The sequence below is a fragment of the Rana temporaria genome, unplaced genomic scaffold (genome assembly GCF_905171775.1).
Source record: "Rana temporaria unplaced genomic scaffold, aRanTem1.1, whole genome shotgun sequence".
Lineage (NCBI taxonomy): Eukaryota > Metazoa > Chordata > Amphibia > Anura > Ranidae > Rana > Rana temporaria.
In genome coordinates, this window is record NW_024404802.1 from 14275 (window position 1) to 28136 (window position 13862).

The 13862-nt window shown below is 53.8% G+C and overlaps 30 non-coding genes and 1 pseudogene across 30 annotated transcripts; all 31 read left to right on the forward strand.

Moving 5' to 3' along the window:
• Positions 1-7116: 7116 nt before the first annotated feature.
• On the forward strand, positions 7117-7235 carry LOC120923744. The gene has a single exon (XR_005746186.1). It is a non-coding gene; the product is annotated as a 5S ribosomal RNA (ribosomal RNA).
• A 90-nt stretch (positions 7236-7325) lies between these two features.
• On the forward strand, positions 7326-7444 carry LOC120923748. Its single transcript, XR_005746190.1, has one exon. It is a non-coding gene; the product is annotated as a 5S ribosomal RNA (ribosomal RNA).
• A 90-nt stretch (positions 7445-7534) lies between these two features.
• Positions 7535-7653, forward strand: LOC120923722. The gene has a single exon (XR_005746165.1). It is a non-coding gene; the product is annotated as a 5S ribosomal RNA (ribosomal RNA).
• Positions 7654-7743: 90 nt separating this feature from the next.
• On the forward strand, positions 7744-7862 carry LOC120923702. Its single transcript, XR_005746147.1, has one exon. It is a non-coding gene; the product is annotated as a 5S ribosomal RNA (ribosomal RNA).
• Positions 7863-7952: 90 nt separating this feature from the next.
• Positions 7953-8071, forward strand: LOC120923717. The gene has a single exon (XR_005746160.1). It is a non-coding gene; the product is annotated as a 5S ribosomal RNA (ribosomal RNA).
• A 90-nt stretch (positions 8072-8161) lies between these two features.
• LOC120923704 lies at positions 8162-8280 on the forward strand. The gene has a single exon (XR_005746149.1). It is a non-coding gene; the product is annotated as a 5S ribosomal RNA (ribosomal RNA).
• A 90-nt stretch (positions 8281-8370) lies between these two features.
• Positions 8371-8489, forward strand: LOC120923723. Its single transcript, XR_005746166.1, has one exon. It is a non-coding gene; the product is annotated as a 5S ribosomal RNA (ribosomal RNA).
• Positions 8490-8579: 90 nt separating this feature from the next.
• On the forward strand, positions 8580-8698 carry LOC120923752. The gene has a single exon (XR_005746194.1). It is a non-coding gene; the product is annotated as a 5S ribosomal RNA (ribosomal RNA).
• A 90-nt stretch (positions 8699-8788) lies between these two features.
• On the forward strand, positions 8789-8907 carry LOC120923724. Its single transcript, XR_005746167.1, has one exon. It is a non-coding gene; the product is annotated as a 5S ribosomal RNA (ribosomal RNA).
• Positions 8908-8997: 90 nt separating this feature from the next.
• On the forward strand, positions 8998-9116 carry LOC120923725. Its single transcript, XR_005746168.1, has one exon. It is a non-coding gene; the product is annotated as a 5S ribosomal RNA (ribosomal RNA).
• A 90-nt stretch (positions 9117-9206) lies between these two features.
• LOC120923726 lies at positions 9207-9325 on the forward strand. Its single transcript, XR_005746169.1, has one exon. It is a non-coding gene; the product is annotated as a 5S ribosomal RNA (ribosomal RNA).
• Positions 9326-9415: 90 nt separating this feature from the next.
• LOC120923749 lies at positions 9416-9534 on the forward strand. The gene has a single exon (XR_005746191.1). It is a non-coding gene; the product is annotated as a 5S ribosomal RNA (ribosomal RNA).
• Positions 9535-9624: 90 nt separating this feature from the next.
• On the forward strand, positions 9625-9743 carry LOC120923727. The gene has a single exon (XR_005746170.1). It is a non-coding gene; the product is annotated as a 5S ribosomal RNA (ribosomal RNA).
• Positions 9744-9833: 90 nt separating this feature from the next.
• LOC120923729 lies at positions 9834-9952 on the forward strand. The gene has a single exon (XR_005746172.1). It is a non-coding gene; the product is annotated as a 5S ribosomal RNA (ribosomal RNA).
• A 90-nt stretch (positions 9953-10042) lies between these two features.
• Positions 10043-10161, forward strand: LOC120923730. The gene has a single exon (XR_005746173.1). It is a non-coding gene; the product is annotated as a 5S ribosomal RNA (ribosomal RNA).
• Positions 10162-10251: 90 nt separating this feature from the next.
• LOC120923745 lies at positions 10252-10370 on the forward strand. The gene has a single exon (XR_005746187.1). It is a non-coding gene; the product is annotated as a 5S ribosomal RNA (ribosomal RNA).
• A 90-nt stretch (positions 10371-10460) lies between these two features.
• Positions 10461-10579, forward strand: LOC120923750. The gene has a single exon (XR_005746192.1). It is a non-coding gene; the product is annotated as a 5S ribosomal RNA (ribosomal RNA).
• A 90-nt stretch (positions 10580-10669) lies between these two features.
• On the forward strand, positions 10670-10788 carry LOC120923731. Its single transcript, XR_005746174.1, has one exon. It is a non-coding gene; the product is annotated as a 5S ribosomal RNA (ribosomal RNA).
• Positions 10789-10878: 90 nt separating this feature from the next.
• LOC120923703 lies at positions 10879-10997 on the forward strand. Its single transcript, XR_005746148.1, has one exon. It is a non-coding gene; the product is annotated as a 5S ribosomal RNA (ribosomal RNA).
• A 90-nt stretch (positions 10998-11087) lies between these two features.
• LOC120923732 lies at positions 11088-11206 on the forward strand. Its single transcript, XR_005746175.1, has one exon. It is a non-coding gene; the product is annotated as a 5S ribosomal RNA (ribosomal RNA).
• A 90-nt stretch (positions 11207-11296) lies between these two features.
• On the forward strand, positions 11297-11405 carry LOC120923705 (annotated as a pseudogene).
• A 90-nt stretch (positions 11406-11495) lies between these two features.
• LOC120923746 lies at positions 11496-11614 on the forward strand. The gene has a single exon (XR_005746188.1). It is a non-coding gene; the product is annotated as a 5S ribosomal RNA (ribosomal RNA).
• Positions 11615-11704: 90 nt separating this feature from the next.
• Positions 11705-11823, forward strand: LOC120923733. The gene has a single exon (XR_005746176.1). It is a non-coding gene; the product is annotated as a 5S ribosomal RNA (ribosomal RNA).
• Positions 11824-11913: 90 nt separating this feature from the next.
• On the forward strand, positions 11914-12032 carry LOC120923734. The gene has a single exon (XR_005746177.1). It is a non-coding gene; the product is annotated as a 5S ribosomal RNA (ribosomal RNA).
• A 90-nt stretch (positions 12033-12122) lies between these two features.
• Positions 12123-12241, forward strand: LOC120923735. The gene has a single exon (XR_005746178.1). It is a non-coding gene; the product is annotated as a 5S ribosomal RNA (ribosomal RNA).
• Positions 12242-12331: 90 nt separating this feature from the next.
• LOC120923736 lies at positions 12332-12450 on the forward strand. Its single transcript, XR_005746179.1, has one exon. It is a non-coding gene; the product is annotated as a 5S ribosomal RNA (ribosomal RNA).
• Positions 12451-12540: 90 nt separating this feature from the next.
• LOC120923753 lies at positions 12541-12659 on the forward strand. Its single transcript, XR_005746195.1, has one exon. It is a non-coding gene; the product is annotated as a 5S ribosomal RNA (ribosomal RNA).
• Positions 12660-12749: 90 nt separating this feature from the next.
• On the forward strand, positions 12750-12868 carry LOC120923737. Its single transcript, XR_005746180.1, has one exon. It is a non-coding gene; the product is annotated as a 5S ribosomal RNA (ribosomal RNA).
• Positions 12869-12958: 90 nt separating this feature from the next.
• Positions 12959-13077, forward strand: LOC120923738. Its single transcript, XR_005746181.1, has one exon. It is a non-coding gene; the product is annotated as a 5S ribosomal RNA (ribosomal RNA).
• Positions 13078-13167: 90 nt separating this feature from the next.
• LOC120923741 lies at positions 13168-13286 on the forward strand. The gene has a single exon (XR_005746183.1). It is a non-coding gene; the product is annotated as a 5S ribosomal RNA (ribosomal RNA).
• A 90-nt stretch (positions 13287-13376) lies between these two features.
• Positions 13377-13495, forward strand: LOC120923754. The gene has a single exon (XR_005746196.1). It is a non-coding gene; the product is annotated as a 5S ribosomal RNA (ribosomal RNA).
• Positions 13496-13862: the final 367 nt, after the last annotated feature.

Consider the following 13862-nt stretch of genomic DNA (forward strand, 5'->3'; position numbering starts at 1 on the left):
GGTGGGTCAGTTCCTCCATCTCCATTATCTTTTGGAGGCGTTGAAACCAATCGGACATAGAGGGGGGTTTTGGGGAGAGCCAGAAAAGTGGGATGCACATACGCGCGGCATTTACCATGTGCATAGCCAAGGAGCGGTTATATTTCCTCGGGCGCGATTTGGCATGATGGAGAAGGAATTGGGCAGGTGAGAATTCTAGAGTATCTGTGGTGATGCGTGTTATGTAATTATGGACCTCAGTCCAGTAAGGTTGTAGTTTGGGGCACGTCCACCATATGTGGAGGAAGGAGCCCGTCTCCCGATGGCATCTCCAGCACCCTTTGGGGAGCGTCGGGTTAATTCTGTGTAGCTTGAATGGGGTTTTGTACCATCTGGAGAGGAGTTTGTAGGCGTTCTCCTGCGTCTGGACGTTGATCGATCCCTTGTGGGCGAGCCTATATATGTGTTCCCATTCCCTGTCTGATAGGTCTAGCGAGAGGTCATTTTCCCACTGCTGGTTGGCCCAGTGAAGTTTAGGTGATTGTGAAGAGAACAGTAGACCGTAGATCACCGAGATTAGATGTCTCAGTGGCGATGTAGAGTTGCAAAGGTTTTCGTAGGGGGTGTAGGGTCTGGACCATTGTACGTCAGGCTCTATTTTGTCTAGAAAGTGCCTAATCTGGAGGTAAGTCCAGAAGGGGAACTCGCTCTTACTCATTTTGGTCGCTAGTTCTGTTTGCAACAGAAGGCGGCCTGTGGTATAGAATTGACCTGCCCTTACCGTCTTGTGGGGCCAGCCGTCGGCTAAAAAGGTAGGATTCATTCCCGGCGGGAAGTTGGGATTTAGACGGAGGGGGGTCATGGGGCCGGTCCGGTCCGCTATTTTGTATTTGGCGCAAGCCTTCTGGAAGGCCAGTAGGGTGGGGCGTATGAGGGGGTGGTCACCCCAGCCTTGTGGGGCGTTGCACTTTGCGATCCATGGGAGGTGTGCTAAGGGCAGGGAGGAGAATGACTGCTCTAGGTCTACCCAGTTCTTTCTCGCCCCATTTGTTGTCCAGTCCACGATCCTGGACAGCCCACAGGCTAGGTTATACTTGTGTAAGTCAGGCAACCCCAGGCCTCCCTGCATTTTAGGGACCGTGAGTCTCGCGTAGCTTAAACGCGGGCGAGTGTCCTGCCACACAAATCTCGTGCAGGCCGAGTTGTAGGATAAGTAGAAAGCCGGGGGGAGCCTGATGGGTATGGCTTGCATGACATATAGAACCCGGGGGAGTAAGTTCATCTTGACCACTGCTATCCTACCGAACCACGATATTGGTTTTGGGGACCAGTCTTTCAAGTCCTTCAGTATGTTATGGAGCAGTGGAGTGTAGTTAAGTGCATATAGGTCTGCTAGAGAGGAGGGAAGTTGGATCCCCAGATATGTGATGGCTCTAGTGGCCCACTTGAACGGGAAGTTTAGCTTGCACTGGTCGCAGAGAGTCGTGGGCAGAGATACATTTAGGGCTGAAGACTTGGAGAAGTTGATTTGGAGGTTGGTTAGAACTTTGAAATCCTCAAAGTCTTTCATCAGGTTGGGGATGGTCGTAAGGGGGTCTCTGAGAAATAGGAGAATATCATCCGCGAAGGCGGCTATTTTGTAGGTCTTCTTGTCAATATGGATTCCTTTAATTGTGGGGTTAGATCTAAGGCGCTGTAAAAGGGGTTCTAGTGTGAGGATGAATAATAGGGGGGAAAGGGGGCATCCCTGGCGTGTCCCGTTTGCGATGGGGAAGGCGTCCGACAGGTGGCTGTTCACTCTCACCCTTGCCGTGGGGTTCGCATAGAGTGCCGAGATAAAGCTCAGCATGGTCGGCGGGAGGTTCACGGCTTGCAGCGTTGCCTGCATAAAATCCCATGCCACCCTGTCGAACGCCTTCTCCGCGTCGAGGGACAAGAGAAATCCAGGGGACTTGTTGGATGTGAGCCAATGGTGTACGTTTATTGCTGTGAGGGTGTTGTCCCGGGCCTCCCTCCCAGGGACGAAGCCTGCCTGGTCCAGGGCCACCATGTTTGGCAGGTAGGGCAGTAGCCTGTTTGCTATGATTTTAGCGAACCACTTGAGATCCACGTTTAATAGGGATATTGGCCTGTAGTTGGATACCGCGTTCGGGTCTTTGTCTGGTTTGGGGATCACCACAATGTGTGCTGTCAGGAGATCACGGGGGGGGGTGGCTTCATTGGCAAAGGAGTTGAAGGCCGCTTTAAAGAATGGGGTAAGCACCGTCGCGTAGGTCTTGTAATACCCCGCCGTTAGCCCGTCAGGCCCCGGGCTTTTGCCCGCCTTTAGTTGCTTCAGGGCCAGTCCCACCTCTGCGTCGCTGAGGGGTTTGTCGAGGTCTGTTTTGGCCTCTTCTGACAGCCGTGTTGGGCCGTATTGGTTTAGGAAGTTGTTAATCAGGCCTCGCCTTGTTTCTATTGCCGTCGGTGTGTCCGGGGTCGGCAAGTTATACAGACCAGTGTAGTACTGTACGAAAAGTTTAGCTATGTCGGGGGTGGATTGCACTGTGTGTCCTAGGGCGTCCGTCAGGGAGTGGACCGTTATTTTTGCTTTTTGGGACTGTAGTGCTTTAGCCAAAAGTTTACTCACCTTATTGCCGTGCTCATAAAATGACTTCCTTGCTAGCACGTAGTTCCGTTTAACCCTCTTACCTATGATCTCGAGAAGTTCGGCTCTAGCTTGGTTTAGTTCCTGTAGTGTGGCGAGGGCTTGTGAGTGTTTGTGTGCGTTTTCTAAGTTCTTAATCCTGCCTAGAACGTCATCGTAGTGTTTTCGTCTTTCTTTGTTCCTTTTGGCCGCGGCCGCTATGAGCAAGCCCCGTACTACACACTTGTGGGCCTCCCAGTTTATACTGGGGGCTGTGTCTTCCGGCCTGTTTTCAAGAAAAAATAATTTGAGCGCTTTCTCCAGGTCCTTAGCCACTACTGGGTCTGTGAGTAGGGAAGGGTCTAGTCTCCATACCCTGGACCGTGGGTGACCGGGAGGTAGAGCTATCGTGGCCGAAATGGGGTTGTGGTCCGAGATGAACATGGGGTTGATCGAAACCGCGGATAGGAGGGGGAGGTCTTCCTGGCTGATAAACAGGTAGTCGAGCCGGGAATAGCGGTTGTGTGGTATGGAAAAGTACGTGTAGTCCCTGCCCGTCGGGTTTAGGGCGCGCCACGTATCATGTAGGAGTAGACCTTGCAGGAGCTTTTTAATTCTCCTTAGCGCAGTGTATTGCAGGGATGAGGTACCCGTGGAGGTGTCTAGCGTGGGGTTGAGTGGAGCATTGAAGTCTCCCCCGAGCAGGAGAATCCCCTCTTTAAAAGAGGCAAGCAGTTCCAAACTTGTTCTAAAGAACGTGACCCGGCGCGTGTTTGGTGCGTATATATTGGCAAGCGTTATCGTCCTGTTTTGGTGTGTGCCTTTGAGAAACAAATACCGCCCTTCCGGGTCGGCTAGTGTGCCTGTCAGTTGAAATGGGCAATTCTTACCTATTAATATGGAGACCCCTTTCGTTTTTGCTTGTGCGTTCGTCGCGTGATGGACCACTGGGAAGTGGTGATTATGCAATTTGGGTATAGCCCCAGTTTTGAAGTGTGTTTCCTGCACCAGTACTATGTCGGCCCTAGCTTGGTGCATGGAGAGGAGGAGCTTGGCCCGTTTTTCGGGTAGGTTCAGTCCCTGCGCATTCAGGGAGATGATCTTCACTTTGGGGACGTCAGCCTTCGTCGGTATGGTGGACATTGTCGGTCGGGTTTGTGGGTGTATGCCCGAGTTGTACGGTGATGTGATGTGAGCGAGCCGTGGCGGTTCGCAGTGGGGGGGTGGGTGGGGGGGGGGGGGGGGGATTGGGGTGGTTGCCTAGTGTGTCTACGTGGACCCCGGTACAGGTTCAGGAGGAACTACGCTCTTCAGGTGTCGGGTGTCCGAGCAGGGGGCCTAGCGGCAGGGTCCCAGGGACTGGGAGTGGTATTGCCCGCAGTTGGGGCGGTGGGCGCCCGTGTCCGATTAGGCGGAGGGACTCAGTCCCGCCACCTGATTTAGGTGGTAGATAATCGGTGAGGTGCGGCCGTGGGGGGCGTCCGCGCCTGAAACTAGACGTAGACTCCGTCCCACGATACCGCTTGGGGGATGGTCTGGAGCTTACCAGCAGACCGCCTCGTGTGTGTGTACGATACGTGTCGTGGTCAGCCACCCCGGAGCGCACCTTCCTGTATGGCTTGAGAAGTGTTCGCCCCGTGGTCGATGAGTGTCTATGGGTATAGGGGAGTTGTGTACCCTGCTGGTGGTAGGGGGGGGGGGGGGGGGGGGGGAGTCCCCCAGTGTTCCGCCTTATGGCGACCCCCGGGCTCGGTTTCCCCAAAAGGACAGCATACGGAGCCTCACCCGTCTCCTCTCCCCGTGCGCAGCCTCCTCATTAGATGGGAGTCCTGTGAGGGGGGGGGGGGGGATGGGGACCTTCATTCTCTGAATTATACCCCGTCTACCCATCCCCAGCCAGTCAGTGCGTGCCCTCCCCGTTAGGGTATATCTATCTGGCCGTGGTGCGGCCTATCGTCGGGGATACGGCAGACCAAGTACCCATAACCTTGGGAGGTAGGTTTATGCGTTCATACTTTACCCGGGAACCTCAGTTCCCTCGGCTATTACTGAGTTCCGAGCGGTGTGCAGTCTTTAAGAAGTGCAGTTCGTGGTGTGGATATAAGCAGGTGTTGCAAAGGTCTCCTGTCTCGGGGAGGGTGGTCAGTTCGTTAAGGGTCGCCGTAGCGTGAGATTCTGGCTGATCCCTCTAGTTTCCAGGGAGTGTCCAGCTGCGAGACTGTGCCGGTTCAGTTCAGACAGTCGGGTGTGTGCTATCCCCGGGATCCGCGGTGTCCTCTGTTAGGGTGCGGTCCCCTGTCAGGTGTAGTCTCGAAGGTGTAGCGGTTGGGGGGGGAGCGTCCGGCTGTACCGGCTGGAGTCTCATCCAATGGGCTTGGGGTGGGCGCCTTATCGGGGCCCGGCAGGGTGATGGTGCTCACTTGGACCGTCTGAGAGGGAGGGAGGGGGAGGGGGTGCCGGCAGGTAAGGCCCGGTGAGTAGGTATGCGCGGGCTGTCTGGGGGCCCGGCGGATCTTAGAGTGCGTGCTCGGGGACGGTGGTTGGATTCCAAAATAGCTCAGGGGCTGCCCGCGGGATGAGTGGTGGTCTTTCCTCCGGAGCGGGGAGCTGAGTCGCTGTGTAGATCCGCGTCTGGGGTGTAGATGGGCGTAGTTGTCGGCGCGACACTCGTTCGTGTCTCCTCTGTCGTCTTTCGCCGTGTTGATGTGTCTTGCTTTGTGACGAGGTTGTTGTGCGCCGTGCCGGAGGTCATCACTGGGTTCCGCTTCCGGGGGTGCGGCAGTTCCAGCGCATTCTGGGTATTGTAGTGTTCAGTGTTGGGCTGGCCGCTCTGATCACAGATGGTCGAGGGGGCGGAGTCTGTCAGGGTTTCCCGCTTTGTAAGTAGGCGGTTGTTGTAGGTCCGGCGGGCGTGTCAGCAGGGCCTTCAGGAGGACCCTCAGAGTGGCAGTCTCTGCGGCGGGGGTGCGATGGGATGAGGCTTGCTTCGTCTGTTCCCAGTAAAGTTTCGTGAATAAAGAATAAAGTTTAGAGTCTCGGGGTCTGAATCAAACAGCTGTGTATAACTTGCCAACTAATCCTTGGGCATCCGCTCTGTCGGGGACTTAGTCTGTCCTTCAGTTGTCCCTGCGGGCTCTACGTGCTCCTGGAGAGGAGAGGGGGTCGCCCTCCCTTCTGGGACCTGCGTTGCTGGTCGAGGTGCGGGGGTTCGAGGGGGATCTCCTCCTCCTTGATCTTGTGGGTTGTGTTTCCATCTTTTCCGCCGGGGGCCCGTTCCATCGGCCCACGGAGCGGCGGTATATGGCATACCACTCCGGGACCGCAACGGGTGGAATGCCAAGGGTGTCAAAGAAGAGCGGCAGGTCCTCCGGGACTTTAAGCTGTGCCGTGCGCCCTTGATGGGAGGCAGAGAGGCAGAAGGGGTACTTCCATTTATAACGGATGTTAGCTGCTCGGAGGGCGTCTAAGAGGGGTCTGAGATCTCTTCTATGTTTCAGCGTTATTCCAGACAGGTCCTGGAACAGTTGGATCTGGGAGCCCTCATGTACCAGGCGCTGTCCCCTCGCCTGACGGAGGATTTCTTCTTTCAGGCCATAATCCGTGAGGCAGCAAACGATGTCTCTGGGGGGGTCTGTGTCCCTACCCCTGGGACGTAGTGCCCTGTGGATGCGCTCCATAGCGATGGCTGTGTCTGGGGGCCTCTGTAGGATGGAATTGAACAGCTCCGTCACCTCTCTTGCTATCTGGCCTCCTTCCACTGCTTCAGGGAGGCCCCGCACTCGTAGATTATGGCGGCGTCCCCGATTTTCCAAATCCTCCAAGTGGCGGTTTATTTCCCGCATTTGTAGCGTGTGGTCGTCTATTTTCCTGGTGGAACGTTGGAGGACCAAATCGTGTTCCACCAGTGTGTTCTCCGCGGCCGCAACTCTTCCATCCAGTGACTGGAAGTCGAGGCGAAGCTCTGCTATGGCTGCAGTGAGCGCGCTTTTTATGTCGGAGGCCACCGCTCTTAAGTCTCCGATCGTTATGGGAGTCGTCGCCGGGGCGGAGGTCTGTAACATCCCCGGGTCCGTAGTATTCCCCTGAGGGTGGTCCAGGGGGGTCGCAGAGAGCACTATCTCCTGTGCGTGAGAGGTGATGGCTTGCGAGCGGCCTCGAGGTGTTCCCTGGCGGGAGGCCGCCATGTTTCCCCGTCCGGTGCGGAACATCTCCGGGATGTGGTGCTCAAGAGAGTCGGTTGGTTCCCTTGGGGAACGGGATCGGGAAGCCGAGGACTGTCGGGAAGCAGTACCCATGGTGTGTCTTGCTTGGTGGGGTCGAGAAACACCGCTAATTGTGAAGTGCGCTCTGAGGTGGCCGGAGCTCAGCTATCAGGCAGCCATTTCCTAGCTCGGTCCAGCCACGCCCCCCTGCTGTAGGCTTTTTTGTTTTGGTGGAGTCTTGAATCTCTTTTTTCCCCCAGTCTTTCTTCCATGCTATCTTCAAGAGAGTTAAGGACAGCCATGGTTATCGCCTACGGCCACATCACCTTGAAAGCGCCCGATCTCGTCTGATCTCGGAGGCTAAGCAGGGTCGAGCCTGGTTAGTACCTGGATGGGAGACCGCCTGTGAATACCAGGTGCTGTAGGCTTTTTTGTTTTGGTGGAGTCTTGAATCTCTTTTTTCCCCCAGTCTTTCTTCCATGCTATCTTCAAGAGAGTTAAGGACAGCCATGGTTATCGCCTACGGCCACATCACCTTGAAAGTGCCCGATCTCGTCTGATCTCGGAGGCTAAGCAGGGTCGGGCCTGGTTAGTACCTGGATGGGAGACCGCCTGGGAATACCAGGTGCTGTAGGCTTTTTTGTTTTGGTGGAGTCTTGAATCTCTTTTTTCCCCCAGTCTTTCTTCCATGCTATCTTCAAGAGAGTTAAGGACAGCCATGGTTATCGCCTACGGCCACATCACCTTGAAAGCGCCCGATCTCGTCTGATCTCGGAGGCTAAGCAGGGTCGGGCCTGGTTAGTACCTGGATGGGAGACCGCCTGGGAATACCAGGTGCTGTAGGCTTTTTTGTTTTGGTGGAGTCTTGAATCTCTTTTTTCCCCCAGTCTTTCTTCCATGCTATCTTCAAGAGAGTTAAGGACAGCCATGGTTATCGCCTACGGCCACATCACCTTGAAAGCGCCCGATCTCGTCTGATCTCGGAGGCTAAGCAGGGTCGGGCCTGGTTAGTACCTGGATGGGAGAACGCCTGGGAATACCAGGTGCTGTAGGCTTTTTTGTTTTGGTGGAGTCTTGAATCTCTTTTTTCCCCCAGTCTTTCTTCCATGCTATCTTCAAGAGAGTTAAGGACAGCCATGGTTATCGCCTACGGCCACATCACCTTGAAAGCGCCCGATCTCGTCTGATCTCGGAGGCTAAGCAGGGTCGGGCCTGGTTAGTACCTGGATGGGTGACCGCCTGGGAATACCAGGTGCTGTAGGCTTTTTTGTTTTGGTGGAGTCTTGAATCTCTTTTTTCCCCCAGTCTTTCTTCCATGCTATCTTCAAAAGAGTTAAGGACAGCCATGGTTATCGCCTACGGCCACATCACCTTGAAAGCGCCCGATCTCGTCTGATCTCGGAGGCTAAGCAGGGTCGGGACTGGTTAGTACCTGGATGGGAGACCGCCTGGGAATACCAGGTGCTGTAGGCTTTTTTGTTTTGGTGGAGTCTTGAATCTCTTTTTTCCCCCAGTCTTTCTTCCATGCTATCTTCAAGAGAGTTAAGGACAGCCATGGTTATCGCCTACGGCCACATCACCTTGAAAGCGCCCGATCTCGTCTGATCTCGGAGGCTAAGCAGGGTCGGGCCTGGTTAGTACCTGGATGGGAGACCGCCTGGGAATACCAGGTGCTGTAGGCTTTTTTGTTTTGGTGGAGTCTTGAATCTCTTTTTTCCCCCAGTCTTTCTTCCATGCTATCTTCAAGAGAGTTAAGGACAGCCATGGTTATCGCCTACGGCCACATCACCTTGAAAGCGCCCGATCTCGTCTGATCTTGGAGGCTAAGCAGGGTCGGGCCTGGTTAGTACCTGGATGGGAGACCGCCTGGGAATACCAGGTGCTGTAGGCTTTTTTGTTTTGGTGGAGTCTTGAATCTCTTTTTTCCCCCAGTCTTTCTTCCATGCTATCTTCAAGAGAGTTAAGGACAGCCATGGTTATCGCCTACGGCCACATCACCTTGAAAGCGCCCGATCTCGTCTGATCTCGGAGGCTAAGCAGGGTCGGGCCTGGTTAGTACCTGGATGGGAGACCGCCTGGGAATACCAGGTGCTGTAGGCTTTTTTGTTTTGGTGGAGTCTTGAATCTCTTTTTTCCCCCAGTCTTTCTTCCATGCTATCTTCAAGAGAGTTAAGGACAGCCGTGGTTACCGCCTACGGCCACATCACCTTGAAAGCGCCCGATCTCGTCTGATCTCGGAGGCTAAGCAGGGTCGGGCCTGGTTAGTACCTGGATGGGAGACCGCCTGGGAATACCAGGTGCTGTAGGCTTTTTTGTTTTGGTGGAGTCTTGAATCTCTTTTTTCCCCCAGTCTTTCTTCCATGCTATCTTCAAGAGAGTTAAGGACAGCCATGGTTATCGCCTACGGCCACATCACCTTGAAAGCGCCCGATCTCGTCTGATCTCGGAGGCTAAGCAGGGTCGGGCCTGGTTAGTACCTGGATGGGAGACCGCCTGGGAATACCAGGTGCTGTAGGCTTTTTTGTTTTGGTGGAGTCTTGAATCTCTTTTTTCCCCCAGTCTTTCTTCCATGCTATCTTCAAGAGAGTTAAGGACAGCCATGGTTATCGCCTACGGCCACATCACCTTGAAAGTGCCCGATCTCGTCTGATCTCGGAGGCTAAGCAGGGTCGGGCCTGGTTAGTACCTGGATGGGAGACCGCCTGGGAATACCAGGTGCTGTAGGCTTTTTTGTTTTGGTGGAGTCTTGAATCTCTTTTTTCCCCCAGTCTTTCTTCCATGCTATCTTCAAGAGAGTTAAGGACAGCCATGGTTATCGCCTACGGCCACATCACCTTGAAAGCGCCCGATCTCGTCTGATCTCGGAGGCTAAGCAGGGTCGGGCCTGGTTAGTACCTGGATGGGAGACCGCCTGGGAATACCAGGTGCTGTAGGCTTTTTTGTTTTGGTGGAGTCTTGAATCTCTTTTTTCCCCCAGTCTTTCTTCCATGCTATCTTCAAGAGAGTTAAGGACAGCCAAGGTTATCGCCTACGGCCACATCACCTTGAAAGCGCCCGATCTCGTCTGATCTCGGAGGCTAAGCAGGGTCGGGCCTGGTTAGTACCTGGATGGGAGACCGCCTGGGAATACCAGGTGCTGTAGGCTTTTTTGTTTTGGTGGAGTCTTGAATCTCTTTTTTCCCCCAGTCTTTCTTCCATGCTATCTTCAAGAGAGTTAAGGACAGCCATGGTTATCGCCTACGGCCACATCACCTTGAAAGCGCCCGATCTCGTCTGATCTCGGAGGCTAAGCAGGGTCGGGCCTGGTTAGTACCTGGATGGGAGACCGCCTGGGAATACCAGGTGCTGTAGGCTTTTTTGTTTTGGTGGAGTCTTGAATCTCTTTTTTCCCCCAGTCTTTCTTCCATGCTATCTTCAAGAGAGTTAAGGACAGCCATGGTTATCGCCTACGGCCACATCACCTTGAAAGCGCCCGATCTCGTCTGATCTCGGAGGCTAAGCAGGGTCGAGCCTGGTTAGTACCTGGATGGGAGACCGCCTGTGAATACCAGGTGCTGTAGGCTTTTTTGTTTTGGTGGAGTCTTGAATCTCTTTTTTCCCCCAGTCTTTCTTCCATGCTATCTTCAAGAGAGTTAAGGACAGCCATGGTTATCGCCTACGGCCACATCACCTTGAAAGTGCCCGATCTCGTCTGATCTCGGAGGCTAAGCAGGGTCGGGCCTGGTTAGTACCTGGATGGGAGACCGCCTGGGAATACCAGGTGCTGTAGGCTTTTTTGTTTTGGTGGAGTCTTGAATCTCTTTTTTCCCCCAGTCTTTCTTCCATGCTATCTTCAAGAGAGTTAAGGACAGCCATGGTTATCGCCTACGGCCACATCACCTTGAAAGCGCCCGATCTCGTCTGATCTCGGAGGCTAAGCAGGGTCGGGCCTGGTTAGTACCTGGATGGGAGACCGCCTGGGAATACCAGGTGCTGTAGGCTTTTTTGTTTTGGTGGAGTCTTGAATCTCTTTTTTCCCCCAGTCTTTCTTCCATGCTATCTTCAAGAGAGTTAAGGACAGCCATGGTTATCGCCTACGGCCACATCACCTTGAAAGCGCCCGATCTCGTCTGATCTCGGAGGCTAAGCAGGGTCGGGCCTGGTTAGTACCTGGATGGGAGAACGCCTGGGAATACCAGGTGCTGTAGGCTTTTTTGTTTTGGTGGAGTCTTGAATCTCTTTTTTCCCCCAGTCTTTCTTCCATGCTATCTTCAAGAGAGTTAAGGACAGCCATGGTTATCGCCTACGGCCACATCACCTTGAAAGCGCCCGATCTCGTCTGATCTCGGAGGCTAAGCAGGGTCGGGCCTGGTTAGTACCTGGATGGGAGACCGCCTGGGAATACCAGGTGCTGTAGGCTTTTTTGTTTTGGTGGAGTCTTGAATCTCTTTTTTCCCCCAGTCTTTCTTCCATGCTATCTTCAAGAGAGTTAAGGACAGCCATGGTTATCGCCTACGGCCACATCACCTTGAAAGCGCCTGATCTCGGAGGCTAAGCAGGGTCGGGCCTGGTTAGTACCTGGATGGGAGACCGCCTGGGAATACCAGGTGCTGTAGGCTTTTTTGTTTTGGTGGAGTCTTGAATCTCTTTTTTCCCCCAGTCTTTCTTCCATGCTATCTTCAAGAGAGTTAAGGACAGCCATGGTTATCGCCTACGGCCACATCACCTTGAAAGCGCCCGATCTCGTCTGATCTCGGAGGCTAAGCAGGGTCGAGCCTGGTTAGTACCTGGATGGGAGACCGCCTGTGAATACCAGGTGCTGTAGGCTTTTTTGTTTTGGTGGAGTCTTGAATCTCTTTTTTCCCCCAGTCTTTCTTCCATGCTATCTTCAAGAGAGTTAAGGACAGCCATGGTTATCGCCTACGGCCACATCACCTTGAAAGCGCCCGATCTCGTCTGATCTCGGAGGCTAAGCAGGGTCGGGCCTGGTTAGTACCTGGATGGGAGACCGCCTGGGAATACCAGGTGCTGTAGGCTTTTTTGTTTTGGTGGAGTCTTGAATCTCTTTTTTCCCCCAGTCTTTCTTCCATGCTATCTTCAAGAGAGTTAAGGACAGCCATGGTTATCGCCTACGGCCACATCACCTTGAAAGCGCCCGATCTCGTCTGATCTCGGAGGCTAAGCAGGGTCGGGCCTGGTTAGTACCTGGATGGGAGACCGCCTGGGAATACCAGGTGCTGTAGGCTTTTTTGTTTTGGTGGAGTCTTGAATCTCTTTTTTCCCCCAGTCTTTCTTCCATGCTATCTTCAAGAGAGTTAAGGACAGCCATGGTTATCGCCTACGGCCACATCACCTTGAAAGCGCCCGATCTCGTCTGATCTCGGAGGCTAAGCAGGGTCGGGCCTGGTTAGTACCTGGATGGGAGACCGCCTGGGAATACCAGGTGCTGTAGGCTTTTTTGTTTTGGTGGAGTCTTGAATCTCTTTTTTCCCCCAGTCTTTCTTCCATGCTATCTTCAAGAGAGTTAAGGACAGCCATGGTTATCGCCTACGGCCACATCACCTTGAAAGCGCCCGATCTCGTCTGATCTCGGAGGCTAAGCAGGGTCGGGCCTGGTTAGTACCTGGATGGGAGACCGCCTGGGAATACCAGGTGCTGTAGGCTTTTTTGTTTTGGTGGAGTCTTGAATCTCTTTTTTCCCCCAGTCTTTCTTCCATGCTATCTTCAAGAGAGTTAAGGACAGCCATGGTTATCGCCTACGGCCACATCACCTTGAAAGCGCCCGATCTCGTCTGATCTTGGAGGCTAAGCAGGGTCGGGCCTGGTTAGTACCTGGATGGGAGACCGCCTGGGAATACCAGGTGCTGTAGGCTTTTTTGTTTTGGTGGAGTCTTGAATCTCTTTTTTCCCCCAGTCTTTCTTCCATGCTATCTTCAAGAGAGTTAAGGACAGCCATGGTTAACGCCTACGGCCACATCACCTTGAAAGCGCCCGATCTCGTCTGATCTCGGAGGCTAAGCAGGGTCGGGCCTGGTTAGTACCTGGATGGGAGACCGCCTGGGAATACCAGGTGCTGTAGGCTTTTTTGTTTTGGTGGAGTCTTGAATCTCTTTTTTCCCCCAGTCTTTCTTCCATGCTATCTTCAAGAGAGTTAAGGACAGCCGTGGTTACCGCCTACGGCCACATCACCTTGAAAGCGCCCGATCTCGTCTGATCTCGGAGGCTAAGCAGGGTCGGGCCTGGTTAGTACCTGGATGGGAGACCGCCTGGGAATACCAGGTGCTGTAGGCTTTTTTGTTTTGGTGGAGTCTTGAATCTCTTTTTTCCCCCAGTCTTTCTTCCATGCTATCTTCAAGAGAGTTAAGGACAGCCATGGTTATCGCCTACGGCCACATCACCTTGAAAGCGCCCGATCTCGTCTGATCTCGGAGGCTAAGCAGGGTCGGGCCTGGTTAGTACCTGGATGGGAGACCGCCTGGGAATACCAGGTGCTGTAGGCTTTTTTGTTTTGGTGGAGTCTTGAATCTCTTTTTTCCCCCAGTCTTTCTTCCATGCTATCTTCAAGAGAGTTAAGGACAGCCATGGTTATCGCCTACGGCCACATCGCCTTGAAAGCGCCCGATCTCGTCTGATCTCGGAGGCTAAGCAGGGACGGGCCTGGTTAGTACCTGGATGGGAGGCCGCCTGGGAATACCAGGTGCTGTAGGCTTTTTTGTTTTGGTGGAGTCTTGGAATCTCTTTTTCCCCCAGTCCTTTCTTCCATGCTATCTTCAAGAGAGTTAAGGACAGCCATGGTTATCGGCCTACGGCCACATCACCTTGAAAGCGCCCGATCTCGTCTGATCTCGGAGGCTATAGCAGGGTCGGGCCTGGTTAGTACCTGGATGGGAGGTGCTGTAGGCTTTTTTGTTTTGGTGGAGTCTTGAATCTCTTTTTTCCCCCAGTCTTTCTTCCATGCTATCTTCAAGAGAGTTAAGGACAGCCATGGTTATCGCCTACGGCCACATCACCTGAAAGCGCCCGATCTCGTCTGATCTCGGAGGCTAAGCAGGGTCGGGCCTGGTTAGTACCTGGAT